This window comes from Sphaeramia orbicularis, chromosome 11 (genome assembly GCF_902148855.1).
Source record: "Sphaeramia orbicularis chromosome 11, fSphaOr1.1, whole genome shotgun sequence".
NCBI lineage: Eukaryota > Metazoa > Chordata > Actinopteri > Kurtiformes > Apogonidae > Sphaeramia > Sphaeramia orbicularis.
The window spans coordinates 1,739,801-1,759,169 of NC_043967.1; the positions used below are offsets into that span (position 1 = coordinate 1,739,801).

Sequence of the window (19,369 nt, forward strand, 5' to 3'; positions counted from 1 at the left end):
TGTTTGTCTGTGGTTCTGTTTCTGTGTCTAATGTTCATTGTGGTCAGTTTCAGATGCTGCAGCTCTTTCATAATTCATAGTTTCAGTTCTTGTTTGTTCAGTATTAATTGTCCTCCTTGTAAATCACAGCTGGACTGACTGGACAGATCCTGACCAAGGAAAATCACATTCTCCCTTTGTGCAGTAATCTACACCTGGATTTACTGCCTCTGTCCACAATAATAGACATTATATGTTGTCAAAATGTCATCTAAAATGAATGCTTATTTGCAACATAGAAAGCAAACTATTACATGATCAAAAACAAATTAATTTTAGCAAAAAAAAAGTCTCTGTTTTGAATGTCTGGGGTCGCCAGAAATTTGTGATGTTAAAATGGGGTCACGAGCCAAAAAAGGTTGGGAACCACTGCTGGATACCATTGTAATGAGTAAATGATGAGTGTCTGTATCAAGGTTCTAATAGTTTTGGATTTTTCATTATAGTTTTTCAGTATAGTTTAGTTTTATCTGCAGTGTTCAGTTGTGTTTGCCTGTGAGCTCAGTGCACTGTCATTTAATAACATGTGTAAATGCACTCTTGTGCGTACAAAGTGCCAGTATATATGTTTTTGTTAGTCCTGAATGAAACTGTGTTGGGAGTTTTTAGGTATATTTTTGTAACACAAGATGTGCAGTTAAAGACAGCATGCAATATGTCAATATTATATCTGTTTACACATCAGTATGATGGACAATTAAACCTCATTCACTGATGTGTAAAAAAAAAACAAAAACAAAAAAACACGTGCAGTTAATGTTGGCTTGAGTGTAAATAACAGCAATTTAAGAATGTTTTGTCATCAAAAGTTTGACAGCTCATCTGTTCCAAGTTCTGAGTAGTAGTAGAGAACCTACAGAATGCGAACAGTAATGCACAAATAACACAAACTGTATGATAAACCCTTAGTGCTGCTTTTTTTTTTCTCATTAAAACTGGAATGTCTTAAACTGCTTCCTGTCGTCTGATGGTCTGTGCAGTGACTCGTTTGCATATTTATGCTGGTATCAAAATGTCCGATGTTTCCCTAAGCTCCTGAAGGCAGCATGTGAAGTCACAGATGTGCAGCTCCAGAAATGTGAGCCTCCTGTGTTCTGCTCTGGTATCAACACAGCACAGACCCACTGTGGACCAAAGCTCCAGTTCTGCAGCATGTGACTGAACTGGAGTTTAGTGCATAAATATGATGTGACTGTGGAAACTGGAACTGTTCTGTTGACATCAGAGTTATTGGACCACCAAGTCAAAGCTGAGCCAATAGTTGAAAAGGAAATGGATCCTCCTACTGTGCTTCCTTAATTCTTTTTTCATGACTTTCAGGGCCTTGTGTAATTTTTCATTCTTTCTGTGGTCTGGGAGGTGGCCAGAGAACTTTGGAGGAGGAAAGTGGGAGGAATATAACCCCCCCCCCCCCCCCTTACATGTACATACTTATATCTTGTCAAGACTATTTTTTTGCACTTTTTATCTAGTTTAAAAGGAAATCCAGAGTCATGACGACGTGGTCTGTTACTGTTTAGAGATAGACAGACTAAACAACAAAGTCATATATCACACATGCAGTGAGTGCATTTCATGACATCAGCTCATAATAACAACGTGGCTCATGTTCATGTTCGGCAGTGACGCTGTTTGTCTCTTAGTCTTCTCATTTTCAGCTTTTCTGTGTCTTTGTTTCGTCTCAGAGACTCAGGATTCAACCATGTATGTTAGGTTATGGCAGGGCGGTCAGACTCATGTTAGTTCAGTTCCACATTCAGCCTAACATGATCTAAAGTGGGCCAGACCAGTAAAATAACTTAAATAACAGGATAAGAACTTATAAATAATGTCAACTCTAATGTTTTCTCTGTTTTTGAGTAAAAAAAAAAAAGTCAAATTCTGTAATGAAAATGTTTACGTCAATGAACTGTATTTGAACATAACATGAACAAATATGAACAACCTCAAGATTCTAAAGAAACATAAATGCAGTGTTAATAATATCATGTCATAGTTTATCATTTACACGTGTATTATAACGTACAGATCACAGTGGACCTACAAATGCACAAAACATTTAATAACAGAATATTATTAAAATTCCACATCCTTCTCTAAAGACATTTCAGGTTGTTCATACATACTGTGGTTCATATTTTTTGTAAAAGGGCTAGTCTAAATGTAAACATTTTTGTGTAATTTTACTTTTTTTTTTACACTAAAACAAAGAAAAATTTGTATTTTTCATTATTTCTAAGTTATTATGATAGTATTTTACTGGTCTGACCCACTTTAGATTGAACTGACCCAAAATGAGTTTAACATCCTTGACTGTTCATATCTTCAGTGTAATTTCTACATTTCACACATCTATCCCAGGGGCCAGACTGGATCCTTCGGCGGGCCAGTTTTGGTCCCCGGGCCACATGTTTGACACCTGTGGGTTATGTCATCAAAGGAAGAAAGAGTTTCACAAACAAATCTACATCTGTCAAGAAAAACAGCAGCAATGTTCTTCACTTCTGGGACGTCTTTGTGGTATTTCCTCCAAAGGTCCAAACTGATGTGGGAAAAATGTCCAGGTTTTCTGCTCCTTTTACCTACAAGCAGCTGCAAAAACCAGACACAAAGTGATTTAAAATAAAAGTGGAGGACAGTACACATGAATGCAGATGCTTTGACTGGTTCATTTACATGCTGATATAAACAGTTATCAACCAGTATTGATCATTTTGCCAAATCTGTGCTTATGTTGAAATTGCTTCATATAAAAGAAGAATCAAAGTACAGCACAACTCTGAGACAAACACGAAGCCCCATCCTGATCATCCATTCTGAGTAAGGCATGCTCAGCTGTTCATCTAATTTCAATTCATTACCTCCACCGAAGAAGTTCTGTTTTTGTCAGCGTTGGTCTGCCTGTCTGTCTGCCTGCCTGTCTGTCTGCCTGTCTGTCTGTCTGTCTGTCTGTCTGCCTGTCTGTCTGTCTGTCTGTCTGCCTGTCTGTCTGTCTGCCTGTCTGTCTGTCTGTCTGCCTGTCTGTCTGTCTACCTGTCTGTCTGTCTGTCTGCCTGTCTGTCTGTCTGTCTGCCTGTCTGTCTGCCTGTCTGTCTGCCTGTCTGCCTGTCTGTCTGTCTGTCTGTCTGTCTGTCTGCCTGTCTGTCTGTCTGCCTGTCTGTCTGTCTGTCTGCCTGTCTGTCTGTCTGTCTGCCTGTCTGTCTGTCTGTCTGTCTGCCTGTCTGTCTGTCTGTCTGCCTGTCTGTCTGTCTACCTGTCTGTCTGTCTGTCTGTCTGCCTGTCTGTCTGTCTGTCTGCCTGTCTGTCTGCCTGTCTGCCTGTCTGTCTGTCTGCCTGTCTGTCTGTCTGCCTGTCTGTCTGTCTGTCTGCCTGTCTGTCTGTCTGTCTGCCTGTCTGTCTGTCTGTCTGTCTGTCTGCCTGTCTGTCTGTCTGCCTGCCTGTCTGCCTGTCTGTCTGTCTGCCTGCCTGTCTGTCTGCCTGTCTGTCTGCCTGCCTGTCTGCCTGTCTGTCTGCCTGTCTGTCTGCCTGTCTGCCTGTCTGTCTGCCTGTCTGTCTGTCTGCCTGTCTGCCTGTCTGTCTGCCTGTCTGTCTGTCTGTCTGCCTGTCTGTCTGCCTGTCTGTCTGCCTGCCTGTCTGCCTGTCTGTGTGCCTGTCTGTCTGTCTGCCTGTCTGTCTGTCTGCCTGTCTGTCTGCCTGTCTGTCTGTCTGCCTGCCTGTCTGCCTGTCTGTCTGCCTGCCTGTCTGTCTGCCTGTCTGTCTGCCTGTCTGCCTGTCTGCCTGTCTGTCTGCCTGTCTGTCTGTCTGCCTGTCTGTCTGCCTGTCTGTCTGTCTGTCTGTCTGCCTGTCTGCCTGTCTGTCTGCCTGCCTGCCTGCCTGTCTGTCTGCCTGCCTGTCTGCCTGTCTGTCTGTCTGTGTGGAAGATAACTCAAAAAGTTATGGACGGATTTGGATGAAAATTTCAGTAAATGCTGATACCGGCACAAGGAACAAATGCTTAAATTTTGGTGGTGACGGGGGGGGGGGGGGGGGGGCACTGATCTGCCTTGGCAGAGGTCTGTGCTCTCCGAGTGCTTCTAGTTAAAACTGATTCTCATAGACACACACATACACAGTCGTGTCTTTCAAAATAAAAGCTTGATTAAAATGGCTAAATAATTAGTATTAGTAACTTTACCCCCGTTTGAGCTCAAATATTCAAATACTGAGGTGTCGACGGTGACAGGAGGTGAAACTGTTCCAGAGTGGGAGGTCCTGCCTAATGGTGCCTGCAGCTTTAATTATTAGGCCTGTAACGGTACACAAAATTTTCGGTTCGGTACGTTTTCGGTTTTCAAAGCCACGGTTCGGTTTTTTTCGGTTCGGTACGGGAAGAAAGAAAACCCCTCAAAATGTCTTTAATACATTTATGAATTTTTTAACATTTTTCCCCCAATTTTTGGACACAATAGAATATAGAAAAACAGGAATAATATAATTCTGCTGCTATAAATCAAATAGAAAATAAAATAAATTATTAATATGACTAAATGTATTTTAAACATTAGTATTGCACTTTTCTCTGACAGGTAGTTTTGAACAAACAAGAAAAATCTAATCACAGTTCTGTCAGTTCACATTCTGCATAAAAATATCAGCAAAAAAATTCTGCATGAAGTTCAACATCAACAGGAGGGTAAACTGGTATTCTGTTTAAACAAACTGAAGAGCAACACTGACAACAAACTGAACCAAATTATTTATTTTAGGACAGAGAACAAACTGTTTAGGACACTGTGTGTACTTGTGTGTATGTGTGTGTGTGTGTGTGTGTGTGTGTGTGTGTGTGTGTGTGTGTGTGTGTTTGAGTGTGCGCGTTTGAGTGTGCGCGCGCATGGAACGTACGATTTGTCTGGGGGATGGTTTGTTTGTTGTTTTTTTGTTTTGTTTTTTTTGGTCGGAGCCGGGGGGTGGGGGGGTGCGGTCCGGTCCATAACTAACGTAACTAACGCTAGCGTGAAACGAAAGTGAAACTTTATTTTTATATACTGTCAGTGGCCAACTCCGAGTTTTATTCCTCTGTTATACAGCGTGCATGAGAGAGAGAGAGAGAGAGAGAGAGAGAGAGAGAGCGAGAGCTAGTGTGTTTTAGAACTACCGTAGTTCCTAGGGGCCAAACAACGTCCGTCTTATCTCCATTTCTTTCCTCGTTGTTGTCTTTCACCGGGACCTGAAGTGATCCAAACTGGACTGTACTGATGGTGGAGGGTCTTCAGTCTCTTCCTTCCAGGTTCACATCATATTTGTTTTTTTTTTTTTTTTTTTTTTACCTTATATCAGCTGCTATTTGGTATTTTGGGTCAATGTGCGTGTCCTTTAATATGTCCGTGTGAAACTTGCGCGGATTTAAAGTTCCGCATTAAACGACATCTTTCGTTCCTTTTTCTTTTTGTCAACATACTGTGCCGTTTCGGTACAGCTGTGTGCCGAACCGAACAGGTGTGTACCGAAACGGTTCGGTTCGGTACGTGTACCGTTACAGGCCTATTAATTATATAGACTTTTATACTGTTGTTATCGCTGTTGTCATTTCTGTATAGATTTTTAAAATATATTATTTTACTTTTACACTTTTTGTGGGTGTTGTTTCAGCTGGTTCTGGAATAAAGGACAAGCTGTTTGGTATTTAAGACATGTCTTTTTCACATTTCTACAATTTCATCTGTTCAAATAATCATTTAATTGAATCGAATCCAAGACAATAATTGATAAATTAATAAATTTTTGAAAAATCATTGATAGCTGCAGCCATGAATAATCCTGGACCTGGCCTTTAGACCAAGGTTATCAACGTTAACGAAAACTAATGAAATGCCGAAAACTAGAATTGTAAAAACATTTTCATTAACTGAAATAAATAAAAACTATAATTGAAAGAAAAAAACGATAACTGAAACTGTATTGTGTGTTTACAAAACTAACTGAAACGGATAAAAATTACAGATAAAATTCCCTTTGTTTTTGTCTTTGTCAATGTTGGACTGATACAAAATCGATTTATTTCGCTCTCTGCTGTCACCATATGATATTTAAGGGTCCGTCACTTGTGTTCACTTGTGGTTTCCAGTCGTCTTCTGGTCCCCACTCTACCTGGAAACATGGAGACTAAAGCAGCAGAGTCCTGTCTGGGATTTATTTGAATACGACGACAGAGAAGAAGAGAAAAGAGATGACTAAACTAAAATTAATACTAAAACTAAACTGAAACTAAGCATTTAGAGAAAAATGAAAACTAATAAAATGATCAAACCTGCCCTAAAAATGAATTAAAACCAACTGAATTAGAGAAAAAACAGTCAAAACTAAATAAAACTAAACTATAATGAAAAATCCAAAACTATTAGAACCTTGCTGTAGACCAATTTGCAGTTTGGAGTTGGCGGAATTTCTCCCTTGAAGTGAGTTAGTCAGTCCCTACACATGAAAAATCACAGAGGTGCTTGTCTGCCATAGTGCCTTGAACTGTGCAATGGTCATATCAAATATGGCAGCCACTGATGTTTATACACATGTAATACCTCCATTTAGACAATGTGGAATTCATTTCTGTCATTGATATGACCATACTGGTGATACTGACCTTGAAACGTCATGGTCAAGGTCGTTTTCCTATTCTGAACAATCTCAAAAGACTCAAAGATGTGTGAACTAACTCAAATTACAGTCTGCCTTTATAGTGTGTATTTGTACACCACAGTCTGCCTTTATAGTGTGTATTTGTACACCACAGTCTGCCTTTATAGTGTGTATTTGTACACCACAGTCTGCTCTTATAGTGTGTATTTGTACACCACAGTCTGCCTTTATAGTGTGTATTTGTACACCACAGTCTGCCTTTATAGTGTGTATTTGTACACCACAGTCTGCTCTTATAGTGTGTATTTGTACACCACAGTCTGCCTTTATAGTGTGTATTTGTACACCACAGTCTGCTCTTATAGTGTGTATTTGTACACCACAGTCTGCTCTTATAGTGTGTATTTGTACACCACAGTCTGCTCTTATAGTGTGTATTTGTACACCACAGTCTGCTCTTATAGTGTGTATTTGTACACCACAGTCTGCCTTATAGTGTGTATTTGTACACCACAGTCTGCTCTCTCTCTCCTCCTCTTCTTTCCTCTCAGCTCTGTCTTACTCTCTATTCTCTCTCTCTACTTTTCTCTCTCTCTGATACTCTCTCTCTCTTTGCTCTCTCTCTCTCTCTTCCCTCTCTCTTCGTTCTCTCCTCTCTCTCTCTCTCTTCCTCTCTCTCTCTCTCTCTCCTCACTTGTCTCTCTCTCTCTTTTTTCTCTTCCTCTCTCTCTCTCTCTCTCACGTCTCTCTCTCTCTCCTCTTGCCTCTCCTCTCTCTCTCTCTTCCTCTCTCTCTCTCTCTTTTCTCTTCTCTTCTGTCTCTCTCTCTTTTCTCTCTCTCTATCTCTCTCATCTCTTTCTCTCTCTCTCTCTCCCCCCCTCTTTCCTCTCTCTTCTTTCTCTCTTCTCCTGCTCTCTCAGTCCTCCTCTCTTCTTTCCTACCTCTTCTCTCTCTCTCTTTCTCTTCTCTCTTCTCTCCGTCTCTCTCTCTTCTTCCCTACTCTCCTCTCTCTCTGTTCCTCTCTCTCTCTCTCTCTCTCTCTCAGTCTGTCTCTCTCTCTCTTTCTCTCTCTCTCTCTTCCTCTCTCTCTCTCTCTTCCTCTCTCTCTTTCTCTCTCTCTCTCTCTCTCTCTCTCTCTCTCTTCCTCTCTCTCTCTCTCTCTCTCTCTCAGTCTCTCTCTCTCTCTCTCTCTCAGTCTTTCTCTCTCTCTCTCTCTCTCTCTCTCTCTCACCACACCTCCCAGTCCGTTAACTCCGTTCACCTGTGAACACAGCTGAAGCTCATCAGGCTCAGTGTGCATATTCAGCCCTCTGTTCTGTGTTCTCTGACAGATTGTTCTCTAGCTTGTGTGTGACTATCCAGCATTTTCTCCTGCATGAACCTTTGATCCTGATCCTGATCCTGTCCGTCTCTGACCTGTCCTGCCTGTCTGACCACGTCTCCCTGCCTGCTCCCCGGTTGACCGACTTGCCCTCTGTCCCCAACTCCATCTCCTGTCTGAGCTCCACTGGCTTTCCTGGTTACCCACCCATCACCTGTCCCAGACTCACCTGCTGCCTGCCCCTGGTCTGTTGCTTGTCTGCCTGTGAATAAAGACTGTTCATAAAGAGCTCCTGGTTCTGCATTTGGGTCCTCTGTTGTACTTGTTACAGTGTATTTGTACACCACTAGACACCACTTGTATTTTACCAGGAGTATCAAAAGATTTCCAAGGTACAGTATACAATGGACTGACTATAAGTGTAAGACAACTCAGTCTAAATGTGACAATCACCGATGTGGCTGTTGTGCTGGAGTTTCCTGCATCACATTCTGCCATGGAAAAATGGAAACCTCATCCTGTAAAAACCCCTCCCACTAACATGCATGCCAAGGTTATTATCATTAACGAAAACTAACGAAAAGACAAAAACTAGAATTCAAAAAACATTTTCATTAACTGAAATAAATAAAATCTATACCTGAAAGAAAAAAACATAACTAACTGAAACTGTGTTGTGTGCTTATAAAACTAACTATTCATTCATTCACTCATTTTCTGAACCTGCTTTATCCTCACTAGGGTCACGGGGGTCCCTTGGAGCCTATCCCAGCTACTTAAGGGCGAAGGCGGGGTTCACCCTGGACATGTTTCCAGTTCATCTCAGGGCTGAACATAAACAGACAAACAGTCACTCTCACATTCACACCTATGGGCAATTTAGATTAACCAATGGACCTATCAGTGCATGTGTTTGGATGGTGGGAGGAGCCAGAGTACCCGGAGAGAACCCACGCAGACACGGGGAGAACATGCAAACTCCACACAGAAAGGTCCCACCCCAGTCGACTTGTGTTGGAATTGAACCCAGGACCTTCTGTCTGTGAGGCACCAGTACTATCCACTGCACCACTGTGCTGCCAAAAGAACTTCGAAGGCCGAAGTGGAGAAGAGTAGTCGCCCCATCGCACCCCCTCTCCCCGCCGTCAGAAGCGCGGCTCATGGCCCGGTTCGCTCAGGGACCCTTGGCCGTGAGCAGGCTTTTCACAGTGGGCTGGTGTCCGCCGCTGCATGGAGGGCGGACTGGTGGAGGGGGTCGGGTACGGCGTCGGAGGTGGCGACTCTGGATGCGCACCGGGCCCTGCTTGCGGATCTCCCCAACTACAGTGCCCACCAGGACCCGTTTGCGTGGGGCCTCGGCTGGCACCTAGCAGCTGACTTAGAACTGGTGCAGACCAGGGGAATCTGACTGTTTAATTAAAACAAAGCATCGCGAAGGCCCATGGCGGGTGTTGACACGATGTGATTTCTGCCCAGTGCTCTGAATGTCAAAGTGAAGAAATTCAATGAAGCGCGGGTAAACGGCGGGAGTAACTATGACTCATTTTCCGAGCCCGGATATGTACATACTCTGTATATCGATTGTCATTCACTGTTAATTAAACGGCAATGGAGAACGACTTGTGTCCTGTGTCAAACTCCTTCCTCACCCACAATACTAACACTCCCCTGAGTGGAGAAGCCCCTAATCATATTCTCCACTGGAGGATAGTAATAGGGACTTCCTATATATTGTACCCGTCAGATAGTGTTTGTTGCCATCCCCCTTTTGGTTGCAGTGTAACTTATACTCTGCTGACTAACACCTATCTGTGTGTCCCCTTTAGATCCCGACCATGTCCCCCCCAAGGAAAAGACCTGCACCTCGTCTTGAGATCCGCAGGTCCTTTTCATCTCCAAGGGCTCATCGAACCTCTATACTTATACCTGAAGGACGTCTTGTACACAAAAAGTCAGATAGCTGTAGGGCTCCGGCCCCTTCCACCCCGAGTAGACCGCTCAGGACTCCGGTCCCTAGGAGAACACTATTCTCCACCAGAAAAGAGAAGGGCATGCTGATTTTCAGCTTTGACAAAGATTGGCGACAATCTTTTACCAGCAAGGCCCTGCCCCACTCAGTGACCTTGGGACTTAAGAGTTCCTTGGATTGAACAAAAATGTCTTCTTTGTACCACCAACCTTGCTTCAGCAAAAGAAGCATGGAGGCATGCTAAGCACGTACATAGGTCTTGCAGGGTCCTCTTCCTATGTACAAGATGTGCTGGCTATAGATTGTCTCTCCGACAAGCAATCACCCATGCCCCCAAGTGTAAACCCCGGACTAAGAGTCGACCCAAGCTCATGGCAAACCATAATTGCAAAGAAGGTTCCAAAGCATTCTCCACCTTGAGGGGTCTCTCCCTTCACAGGAGGAGGGCACACTTGGACTCATATTTGCAACAACATGGTGAGGCCAATTCTACCACAAGGAACAAATCCCGTGTTCTGTGGTCGGACTCCCAATTACACACATTGAAGGCTATCCTGGATGCGTATCCGGATAATAAGAAGTGTGTTGAACACGCATCATTGGCACTGCCAACGTACAATAAAAGACAGATCCAGTACCGATGCAAGGTCCTTCGTAAGATCCAGTATTCTCTTAAGGATACACCCTGCACCACGGGTTCTGAATCTGATCAGGCAATAGATGACCTCGAAATTGAAATAGACCCCGTTCCTACCGTCTCTGGAGTGAGAGACAGACTTTGGTCAGCATTCAAGAACCCCAAGTTTTAACATGTTAAACCAAAACCAACGACTCCACTCCAAATTAGAAAACGGGTTAGGAGCGTGATAGACTCCCTGAGAAGGAAAAACCCCAAAATAATAGCTAAAGCCAAAAAAATCCCACTCCGATGCATCCACCAAATTTGGCTTAGCTCACCCAAAATGAAATATAAGATGAGGCAAGAGGCAGCGGAGAAATCTGTAGCTACACTGGCAACTGAAATCCTAGATGGGCGATCCAATTCGCAATGTAACATCGATTGCGATACAATCCACATCACATATAAAGGTGTTTGGGAGAGGGCAGATGTCTTTAAAACTCTAGGACAATTCGTCAATGCCCCGCTAGCAGATAACTCCCGCTTCTCCTCACCTATTTCAGAACACGAAGTTGTCTTGGCTATCATACAATTAGACCAAGAAAGCGCCTCGGGCCCTGACGGACTGAAAAAGACAGATCTCCTGCAATGGGATCCAAATGGGATCAAGCTAGCTAAGTTATTTGATACTTTGCTAGTATATGACGTTGTCCCCGTTGTCCTCAAACGTAGCCGAACGGTCTTAATCCCAAAGACCAATGACCCTGATCAACTGAGGCACATTAAAAATTGGTGACCGATCACGATAAGTCCAATGCTGCAAAGACTATTCTCTGGTATCCTCACAGACCACCTATCCAAAGCATGCTCCATTCACCCCCGGCAAAGGGGCTTTATTAAAGCCCCAGGCTGCGCAGAAAACCTATTACTCCTTAAAGGAGTACTGGAGCTATGCAAACAAGAGAAAAAGTCTATAGCAGTAGTGTTCATAGATTTTGCAAAAGCTTTCGACACTGTCTCTCATTCCCATATTGATGCAGTTCTCGAAAGGAGAGGAGTAGATGAACTGATAAAAGGTATCATCAAAAACTCCTATAAACACTGTTATTCCCGGATTCAGACGGTAAAAGGGCCTTCCAAAAAGATCTTCATTAGAGTGGGGGTTAAGCAAGGGGATCCCATGTCCCCTTTGCTTTTTAACCTGGCCCTAGATCCACTCCTCCATAAATTGCAAGAGATGGGCAAAGGATTTGACATCTGTGAGGGTTCCTCTGTTTCAGCCATGGCATATGCTGACGACCTGGTCCTCCTAAGTAACTCGTGGGAAGGCATGCGCATAAACCTAAAAATCTTGGACAAATTTGCTGAACTTACCGGGCTGGCTGTCAATCCGGCTAAGTGTCACAGCTTTTTGTTCCAAAAAGGGAAACCAGTGGTCAACGCCAGCTGGACTTTAAGAGGTCAACCTATCCATTCAGTCGGTCCATCGGAATCGGTTAAGTACCTCGGCGTTAAAATAAATCCATGGAAGGGCTTCCTGAAACCCCCAATTAGAGAATCCCTCTGGGTTCTCTTAAATAAAGTGTCAGAAGCAAAGGTCAAACCTTCAATCAAACTTGACCTTCTCCGCACCTTTGTTATTCCCCGGTTATTCTGTGTGGCAGATTTTGGCATGGTCAGTAAAACTCTTCTGGAGGATTGTGACAGGGACATCCGTACAGAAGTGCGTAAGTGGTTTCACTTACACCCTACTACTGCCAATGGTCTACTCTATGTGCGTTACTGTGATGGTGGATTGAGCATGCTCGGGTTGAGTGTGGTGATCCCAGCCACCCAGACTAGGAGGCAGGTGGGACTGCTCCAGTCAACAGATGTTGTCACTCGGTTTATGGCCAACTCCTCAGTTAATAAAGGTTCTTTATTAAAGAACCTGAAGTCCCTGACAGGGGGGATGTGGAATGTGAAGTGGACCTCATCCACCAAATAGACCTCGGCAAAATCTCCGGAAGCACTCTCAAATCCAGGGAGTTCAAAAGGTGAATGAAGTTTAAACTTCACGGTGACGGTGTCGGAAATTTCAGAGACGACAAAATCTCTAATTGTTTGCTCCAGAATCCAGTTGCAGTGGGCTTCACCCAGTCTGAGTTCATCCTAGGACTCAAACTTCAGTTCAACTCCCTCCCGGTTAAAGCCTCGGTTATGTATGGAGCAAATGAAGGTTCTCCCACAACATGCAGAGTATGTCATACAGAAAACGAAACATTTAGACATGTCATGTCTAGATGTAATGGGTTGAAAGCAATCCGTATGAGACGACATAACAATGTCTGCAAGCTCCTGGGCAAAGTGTGCCAAGACCGAAACTGGAGGGTGGTAACCAAAAAGAGACTGGTAAGAAAGAACGGATGAATTGGAGTCCCCGACCTAATTGTATTTAAAGACAACTCTGCCTTGATTACTGACGTCGCGATTCCTCTGGAGTCCAACGACATGCCAATGCTGGCTAAGACGGCGAAGGGCAAAGTCAAAAAGTACTGGAAATTCAGAAAGGTGGTCATGAAACAATTTCCTGGTACATACGATGTCTGGGTTTGGGGCTTCCCAATTGGTGCAAGAGGAAAATGGTATAAAGGCAACACCGCTGTCCTCCAGACCCTGGGTGTGCCTCCACTGAAATGCAGATCAATCGCGAGACGCCTCTGCAAACTTGCACTATGGGGGACAATCAAGCTGTGCAAGGGGTTTAAAAATGCCCTGGAAAGCGCCGCGGTTCCGGCGGCGTCCGGTGAGCTCTGACTGGCCCTTGAAAATCCGGGGGAGAAGGTGTAAATCTCGTGCCAGGCCGTACCCATATCCACAGCAGGTCTCCAAGGTGAACAGCCTCTGACATGTTAGAACAAGGCAATAAAGGGAAGTCGGCAAGTCAGATCCGTAACTTCAGGATAAGGATTGTCTCTAAGGGCTGGGTCAGTCGGGCTGGGGTGCGAAGCGGGGCTGGGCTCATGCCGCGGCTGTGGGAGCAGTCACCCCATCGCCCCCCCTCTCCCCACTGTCGGAAGCGTGGCGCGCGGCCCAGTTCGCTCGGGGGCCCTTGCAGGGTTTTCGTGGCATTCCAGTGTCCACCGCCGCACGGAGGGTGGACTGGCGGAGGGGGTCGGGTACAGCGGTTGGAGGCGGCGACTCTGGACGCACGCCGGGCCCTTCTCGCTGATCTCCCCAGCTACGGCGCCCACTGGGACCCATTTGCGTGGGCCCCCGGGGGGTCGCCTCTAGCTGATGCCTAGCAGCTGACTTAGAACTGGTGCAGACCAGGGGAATCCGACTGTTTAATTAAAACAAAGCATCGCGAAGGCCCACGGCGGGTGTTGATGCGATGTGATTTCTGTCCAGTGCTCTGAATGTCAAAGTGAAGAAATTCAATGAAGCGCGGGCAAACGGCGGGGGTAACTATGACTCATTTTCCGAGCCCAGACTTGTGCTGGATTATGAAAGGAGTTTGTATATATATATATATATATATATATATATATATATATATATATATATATATATATATATATATATATACATATATATGAGTCAAAATCAGCTTAGGTGTAATTGAAGACCGCTCTGGGAAAGTACCAAAATAAATTGCATTCCATTCAATAGATTTTGTTCATTTTGTTTTATTACATAGTAAATATCATAATGAGATAGAATAAATAGTTTCAAGATGAATTTTGGAAGGGTATTTTAAAAATTCCCAATTTGACCCAAAATGACTCCTTGAATTGAGCAATGTCAACCGTCACATTTTGAGGACCATCTTCAAGTGCCTTAATTTCTCAATCTGTTGAATTATTCCTGCAATAAATACTGTCCCATTTTGGAGTTGAACATCATAGCTACAAATTTATGCCTTCTTATGTTTCAGTCCCCTCGTATCCTTAAAAAAATTCAGCCTTATTAAACCCTCTTGCGCACGTTAGTGTGTCCATCAAACATTCCAGCCATTTGGGTCAGCTCATCCAGGTGCATCCGTCAGCTCGTCCCCACTGATCTTTTGCAGACTTACAACGGTTTGGAATATACTTCTGACCAGGAACCAGTTTTAGAGGCACTTATGTGCCATTTCTATGGAATGAACATTTGAAAGGATCATGTCCTTTGTCTGTCAAAATATAACGTGCGCAACAAGTGCTTCTAAATACGGCATGGAAGGATCTACGTGACCACAAGTGATCCTGGAAATTTCCATAAAAGGAGGCAGTGGTCTACGTCATCACTAGTTTGGAGTAGCCGGCAGTAATGGCGGTGGAGGTGAATTTAACAGACGTCTGTCAAGTTTAATAACATATGTATTTTATAACGTGTGCAAGCTAAAAGGATGTTTTGTAATCGAGCAATGGCTCAGAAAGACATAGGACCTCGTAAGAACTTAAACTGAGGTGTATGCAGGTAAATACTAGCAATAAACACGGGCGAAATAGCCTCTGGGATCAACCGTTCTCAATATTTCATCCCGCTTGATGGATCTGTTGATTCGTACATTACTCTTTGACGGACTATGGCAAGTATGGCAAGCCACCTCTTTCACTATTCGCCACTCCCATAACGCAGCTGGTCATTTAAACGCTGTAAAAACGGTGTTTAAAGCTATACTGTATGATGTGGCATTTTTACACTTTTCTTTTGTCATCTTCAAATGCTCCTAATAAGCATGTGTCAAACTAAAATATAAAAGAAACCCACCAGGTACTGACACTCAAAAATGTTTAATTCTCATATATTTCTGATAAACGTCTGACCAATCATTTTAGTCGGTCCGAATGACATAATTGGCGAAACCTGGCTGAGCCTCCTGTCAATCATCCATTCCCGCTGTCTCCGCATCTGATATGTGTCCATCTGAATCTGATGCTTCACTCGCACTGCTGCTCCTGTCACTGACCACAGTCTACTGTCTAGGATGTGAATGGATGCACATGTGGAAGGAGAAAAACGGATTTATTAACAGAAACAACAACTAAGGGGAACAAACAGGAGTCTGAAGAATGAAGGATGGAGATAAAAGTCCAGAAGTCTGATGTACTGGACTGAACAGATCTGCACAAAGCTCAGCTTTTATGACGGTGGGACTCACACATGTGCAATTCCATGGTGTCACACAGTGTAGGATGATGTAGGATGATAAATGTATGGACTACGAAACCTCAAATGTCCACGGAAAATTCGCAGAGGCCACACGTTCAACAGTGCACGCACCCGTCGCCTGGACACCTCATCTCCGTGGTGCAGTGACGACCCTGACCCAGTACTGCACAGACCAGACCCTTAACCCTTAATAGGTAACCTGGGGTCCCAGCAGACCCCACGTTTTTAATGTTTTATGGAAAGGAGAATTGTACTTCACGCAGTAAAGGAGAATTTATTTCGGAAAATAAAGCACAATTTTGTTATATTTTTTTCGTTTCATTGCTATCCTTTCATACTATAAGCAATAAAGTATTGTAACTGACTAAAAAATAACATTTTTAGATGGTTACCTATTAAGGGTTAAATACAGACCACACCCTTAAATACAGGGTCTACTGATGGAACAGAGCTGTGGGCCCGCGGCAGGTGGATGATGTATCTGATTACTGAGGGAGGGGTCCATGGACACACCGAAGCGGACTGGACCTCCACCTTTGCTTCCTCCGCGCACATCAGGTGAGAGGAGAGAGGAGGAGGAGCCTCAGAGCTCAGGCAGAGGGAAGTGGGCGGGGCTTTGGAGGGAGGCGGGTTGTTTATGTTCAAACGTTTACTAAGTGCTGTGAGAAGTGCCACATCGGTAGGTTTAGCTTTAAAACACTTCAGGTTATTCATATTTGTTCAGATTATTCACATTTTTCGTAAAAGGATAGTTTGTTAATATAAACATTTACATGTAATTGTACTTTTTTTCACTAAAACAAAGATAAAATCTGCAGTTGTTATTATTTATAAGTTATTGTGATACTATTTTACTGATCTGACCCAAATGAGATCTGTATGTAGAACCTGAATTAAAATTATTTTTACTCCATTGATTGTTAATATCTTCAGTGTAATTCTGCATTTTTACCAATTCATCCTACAGGCCAGATTGGACCCTTTGGTGGGCCAGATTTGGCCCCTGGGCCGCATGTTTGACACCTGTGTGATAGAACTAACCACTGCAATCATTCTGACACCACAGTGACTTATTTCTAGAGAGAAGTAGCCAAGAAATGTGCACAGGATTCAAAAGCACAACACCAAACACTCAAAAGTCCACAAGATCTTTATTCCAGAAGGAACAAAGGGAAGGCAGAACACTAACTAAAAAACACACACACACACACACACACACAAATTAACAGAGCTAGAAATCTACCCTGGGAAGAAAACGGGCTGGATCAGTTCAGAGAAAAACCAGGATGAAGTGGCAGAAGAACAGGGAGGCAGACGAACTAAATACACAAGTAAAAGGAGGTCCGAATGGTTGGAGCACAGGTGAAGCACATTAGAGCAGAGTAAACAGTCACTGCAGCAGGAAACACATGAGGACCGAGAGTCAAACTGACACAAGGAACAAGGTCATACAAAATAAAACAGGAAGTGAACCTCAGAATGTAGAAACATCGCACCAAAAGACCTCTAACTCTGAAGGAGACCTGACAGAAGCAGTGTACGCCACACGACTTCTGTCTACGAAGAGGTCATTCTGGTCTCATTCATTGTAGTCCAGTACCTGGCCTGCAGACCTGTTCACAGTTTGGTGTTGGGGGAATTTTTCACTTGAACTGAATTAGTGGGTCCATAGTAGGGCTGTAAGAAAATATCACTTGTGCAATATATCGCAATATTTCATTTCACAATACTGTATCGATATTAAAAAGTACTGTATCGATATTTTTAGGTATTTATTCAAATGCAGATATTGTGGAGGTTCATTTTTGGTTTTTTTTTTGGTTTTCTTTTTTGTTTATATTTTATTTATTTTTATTTAACACTCTTTTATTCAATAATGTTAGTTCCTTTGTTGGGATTGAACTCAAATACTGCTCTGATGTTAGTTCTGAACTAATAGAATATGAACATTTGAACAGGATCTGAAACTGGAATGTCTGAAAAACAGAATTTCAGTTTGAACACAGCAACATTTGGTGATACAGCATTAGATCCTGTTGGGATCAAATAAAAATGTGTTTAGTATTTGAGCAGATTTATGGTGTAATTCAATTCTTCAAGGAAAAAATCTTTTAAAAAAGAGGAAGAAGCAAAAAAAATGGCCTTTTTAACAGTATCATGATATATTGTGATATATTGTATCGTGAGCCTAGTATTGCGATTTGTATCGTATCACCAGATTCTTGCCAATTCACAGCCCTAGTCCCTAGACATGAAAAATTACCGAGGTGCTCATCTGTCATAGAGCCACGAATTGCGCAATGGTCAAATCAAATATGGCTGCCATCGGCTATGATGAAAATCCAACTTTTTTCTTTCTGAATGTTTATACGCATGTAATACCTCCATTTAGACTTATTATGGTATGTGGAATTCATTTCTGATATTGTTTTGACCATATTGGGTGATTTTTTTTTTAGGTTATGGCCTCGGTCATTTTCCTGTTCTGAAGACCTTGACCAGATGCAATAAGTCTAATTCCACTAAATCTGACATTTTACCTTCATTGCTAATATTGTTATTAACATTAAGGATAATCTTATCATTGAAATGTTAATGTCATTATCATTTTTCAATAACTCAATTGAGATTTTTTTCTATCGTCACTTTTTATTGTATTTTTTTCCTACAATTTGTTTTAATTATAACAAGACACAAAGAGAAGAAGCATAATAATTATAAACATCCCCTTTGAACTTTTATTTTAATTGGGTGTTCATACAGTAATATAAAATAAAACAATTGGGTGCAAATAAAACTATGTGATATGTGATACAAATTACATCATACCAAATAAACAAAGTGCATCACACAGTCTGATTTCTCTCCAAGTGTACTGTATGTGTGCATGCATCAAGGTTCTAATAGTTTTGGATTTTTCATTCTAGTTTAGTTTTATTTAGTTTGGACTTTTTCTCTAATTCAGTTAGTTTTAATTCATTTTTAGAGCAGGTTTGATAGTTTTTATTAGTTTTCATTATTTTCTAAATGCTTAGTTTTAATGCTTAGTATTAATTTTAGTTTAGTCGTCTCTTTTCTCTTCTTCTCTGTCGTCGTATTCAAATAAATCCCAGACAGGACTCTGCTGCTTTCTCCCAACTTTAGTTTCCATGTTTCCAGGTAGAGTGGGGACCAGAAGACGACTGGAAACCACATGTGAACACAAGTGACGGACCCTTAAATATTATATGGTGCCGCTAGATAAAATTGCTAGAGCGAAATAAATTGATTTCATATCAATCCGACACTGACAAAGATGAAAATGAAGGAAATTTTATCCATATTTTTTATCCGTTTTAGTTGGTTTCGCTCATCACTAATTAGATGATGAGGCATTTGGCTATTTTAAGGGAGTCATAGTTGCTTCCACCGTTGCACACGTTTATTTCTTTACTTCCAATCTTCACTTTGAAGGGCAGTCCTTGGGCAGGAAGATCACCCCCAGACCTTACGGGTGGGGGACCAAGGTGTTCTAGGGTGTCCAAACTGCCTGATCCAAGGCGCCCTGGCAGTTTGGATGATTACAGAGCTCATAGAACATGAGATATGATTAACTCTAGTTCAGGATACTAGCCTTCCGTAGGCATGAGGCCACCCCTGATTAGTCCCCCTCACACCACCCCAATTAAGTGTT

At 42.7% G+C, this 19,369-nt stretch overlaps 2 long non-coding RNA genes across 2 annotated transcripts; both read left to right on the plus strand.

Moving 5' to 3' along the window:
• Positions 1–1,201: 1,201 nt before the first annotated feature.
• Positions 1,202–9,524, plus strand: LOC115428302 (uncharacterized). Its single transcript, XR_003936602.1, has 3 exons — positions 1,202–1,212; positions 4,092–4,106; positions 9,400–9,524. It is a non-coding gene; the product is annotated as an uncharacterized LOC115428302 (long non-coding RNA).
• Positions 9,525–10,210: 686 nt separating this feature from the next.
• On the plus strand, positions 10,211–14,003 carry LOC115428303 (uncharacterized). The gene is made up of 3 exons (XR_003936603.1): positions 10,211–10,220; positions 13,291–13,292; positions 13,873–14,003. It is a non-coding gene; the product is annotated as an uncharacterized LOC115428303 (long non-coding RNA).
• The last annotated feature ends 5,366 nt before the right edge of the window (positions 14,004–19,369 follow it).